Here is a 3,982-nt window from a genome sequence, read left to right on the forward strand (position 1 = left end):
TTTCCTGAAAACGCCAGATGGTAGATATTTTTGGCTTTGCAGGCTGTATGGTCTGTGTCGCAACTGCTCCTCGGCTCTGCTGGGGTAGCACAAAGACAGCCACAGACATCCAGAAGTGGGTGGTGCGGCTACGTTCCAGTAGAACTTCATGCACAATGAAATGTGAATTGTATGCGATTTTCTTGCGATACAAAATATTCTTTTTTTCATTTTTTTTCCTACCATTTACAGTGTAAACCCCATTTTATAGCCCAGATTGCAGGTCATGTAAACTGATGGTGGGTTGCATTTGACTTACACTTTTGCTTTCTGTTTTTCATGTTAGCTATTTGTTCTTAGTACAAAAGCAATGTGTGTGTGTGTGTGTGTATATATATATTTAAAATGGGACATAAGTAACATGCAGATACGGAGAAGGCAATGGCACCCCACTCCAGTACTCTTGCCTGGAAAATCCCATGGACGAAGGAGCCTGGAAGGCTGCAGTCCATGGGGTCGCTAGAGTCAGACACGACTGAGCAACTTCACTTTCGCTTTCTACTTTCAAGCATTGGAGAAGGAAATGGCAACCCACTCCAGTCTTGCCTGGAGAATCTCAGGGACGGGGGAGCCTGGTGGGCTGCAGTCTGTGGGGTCGCACAGAGTCAGACATGACTGAAGCAACTTAGCAGCAGCAGCAGCAACATGCAGATAAAATTATAGTCATCCACAATTTTAACATGCAGAGATAACTACTTCTGCTCTACTGCTGCTGCTGCTGCTGCTGCTAAGTTGCTTCAGTCGTGTCCGACTCTGTGTGACCCCATAGACGGCAGCCCACCAGGCTCCCCTGTCCCTGGGATTCTCCAGGCAAGAACACTGGAGTGGGTTGCCATTTCCTTCTCCAATGCATGAAAATGAGAAGTGAAAGTGAAGTCGCTCAGTCGTGTCCGACTCTTAGAGACCCCATGGACTGCAGCCTACCAGGCTCCTCCGCCCATGGGATTTTTCAGGCAGGAGTACTGGAGTGGGGTGCCATTGCCTTCTCCTAGTGGGCATTTTTTTTTCAATCTATTGATCTATGTATCATCTATATTGGTGATCTCCAGTGTGATAGACAGGAGCTTCCCTGGTGGCTCAGCAGTAAAAGAATCCACCTGCAATGAGGGAGACATGGGCTCGATCCCTGGGTAGGGAAGATCCCCTGGAGGAGGAAATGGCAACCCACTCCAGTATTCTTGCCTGGGAAATCCCATGGACAGAGGAGCCTGGCGGGCTACGTCCATGGGGTCATGAGAGTTGGACCCAATTTAAGGATTAAATCACCACCACCACCAATGTGTGACTATTTAACTTAAAACAAAAGTTAGATAATATTTTAAAATTCCATTTCACAATCAACTAACGACATGTCAAGTGTTCCATGCCTACCTATGGCTGGTGGCTACCATATTGAATAGCACATTTCCACCATCATGGAAGGTTCTATTAGACAGCATTGATTTATCGATATCTATTTATCTAGATTTACCAAAAATAGAACACCAAATAAGCTTTTTTTGGCAAATATCTTTTACTCACTTAATATTTTGTGTAAACCATTCAATATTCAATACCTATGTTTTATTTAATTCCATACCATTCAATATTCAACATCTATGCTGTATTGGAGACGTCTAATTTCATGCAACAGATGTCCTTTCTGAGTCCCTGTTGTACTCAACTTATAAGTACTTATTAGTTGTTTCTAGATTTTTGCTACAAGAAACAAAATGACAGTAAACGACTTTATCACTAAACTTTAGCACTTTTCATTGTTTTAGGATAAATTCATAGAGGTTTAACTGCTAGGTCAAAGGGTAAGCTTATTTTTCAGATTTTTTGAATAGGAATACTCAGTTTCTTCCCAGAAAGGCTTTGAACATTGATATTACCTACAGCAATTTATGAAATTGTCCACTTCCTTGAAACCTCCACAAATAATGCTAATTATAATAATAAAAACAAGGCCATTCTGGTAGATGAAATTTTCCATCTCTTTAAGTTGTCTTTCTTCGGCAAACCTTCCTTTCTTCCGCATTTACTGACCATTTTATTTCTTTGGACAGTGAAAGGGATTATCTGCATGGCTTGGGTTTTAAGGAAAAATTTGTAACCCAGGCCTCATAAAGGTCTGCAAGGTGACAGCATTAACATACCAAAGAGACTGGCAAAGCTCTCGGTTTTAGTAGAACTGTGGTTCAGTGGTATGTTCTATCCGTTCCTTTGTATTCTTCTTCTTTGGGGCTGCACTGGGTCTTCGTTGCTGCACTCGGGTTTTCTCTAGCTGCAGTGAGCCAGGGCTACTCTCTAGTAGTGGAGCAGCGGCTTCTCACTGCAGTGGCTTCTCTAATTCTGGAACACAGGCCCTAGAGCTCGCAGGCTTCAGTAGTTGTAGCCCACATTGTTAGTCGCCTCTCGGCATGTGGGATCTTCCCAGAGCAGGGATTAAACCCGTGTCCCCTGCATTGGCAGGCAGGTTCTTAACCACTGGACCACCAGGGAAGCCCTCCTTTGTACTATTCTTATGTATCGTTTCTTTTGTTCCCTGGAGTCACAGACCACACTAGAGGGCAGGTGGTTTGTTCGGCGGTTTTTAAATGTATTCATTCGCTTTGGCATGCTCAGTTGCTTTAGTCGTGTCCGACTCTGTCACCCCATAGACTGTAGCCCGCCAGGCTCTTTTGTCTATGGGATTATCCAGGCAAGAATACTGGAGTGGTTTGCCATGCCCTCTTCCAGAGGATCTCCCCAACCCAAGGATCCAACCTGAATCTCCTGTGTCTCCTACATTGCAGGTGAATTCTTTACCCACTGAGCCACCTGGGAAGCTCCCCCCCACCAACTTTTTGTTTTGTTTTGTTTTATATTTATCTTAATTCCCAGGACTGTAGTCCTGCTCACCTAATCGGAGATAGGGCAGCCTGGATTCATGGAAGACAGGAAGGAAGGAACTCAGAGTTTTGCAAGATGCAAACAAAGGAAATAGTTACCTGATCAGGCTGAGTGGGGAAACCCAAGCTGTATTCTTTCCTGGCATTTTTAATTCTGGAACAGCTATTCATCATGAGCACTTGGTGAGCTCTTGTTGTTTTCTGATGGGTAGTTTCCTGTGTCTTTGATTTTACCATTGAACGAATGCATCCTGTTTCCAAATACCTTTAGAAAGCTACTGGGCTAGCAGTTATTCACACTTTAGTATTAGCTAGTTTTCATACCGGAGAAGGCAATGGCACCCCACTCCAGTACTCTTGCCTGGAAAATCCCATGGACGGACGAGCCTGGTAGGCTGCAGTCCATGGGGTCGCTAAGAGTCGGACACGACTGAGCAACTTCACTTTCACTTCTCACTTTCATGCATTGGAGAAGGAAATGGCAACCCACTCCAGTGTTCTTGCCTGGAGAATCCCAGGGACGGGGGAGCCTGGTGGGCTACTGTCTATGGGGTCGCACAGAGTCGGACACGACTGAAGCAACTCAGCAGCAGCAGTCTTCATACAGCACTTCAATTTTTGTAAAGGCAGCTTCATCACATCTACCCTCTCACTTGTGCTCATGAAGGAGGTGTTATCACTGCTGTCTCCACTTACTGTTGAGGAGCAGAGAGGCAGAGTGACCTGCCTGAGAACATGCAGCAGGAACCATGGACGCCTAGTTCAGTGATTTTTGCACTGCCCCAAGGCTGCACTCGCTGGGAGGTGTTAAATGAATGGCGGCTCAGGGAGCTGAGAGCCAGAAGGCCCTGAGCACTTGCAAGGAGGGAGGGTGTGCGTGGGCGGGGGGTGGTGGTGGGTGGAAGGGGACCCTATGCTCTTTCGCCCTCCCTTTCTTACGGAACCTTGTCTAACTCTGAATCTAGGTTTCCCGGAGCCGGAGATCTAAGGCTCATGGTGCAGAGGGGGCAGCTACACACGTCTGCAGCCCCCAGTATCCAGAAAAGGGGCAGGGGGCAATTAAGGTCTAG

The sequence above is a fragment of the Bison bison genome, unplaced genomic scaffold, assembly GCF_000754665.1.
Source record: "Bison bison bison isolate TAMUID 2011002044 unplaced genomic scaffold, Bison_UMD1.0 scf7180017864144, whole genome shotgun sequence".
NCBI classification, from domain to species: domain Eukaryota; kingdom Metazoa; phylum Chordata; class Mammalia; order Artiodactyla; family Bovidae; genus Bison; species Bison bison.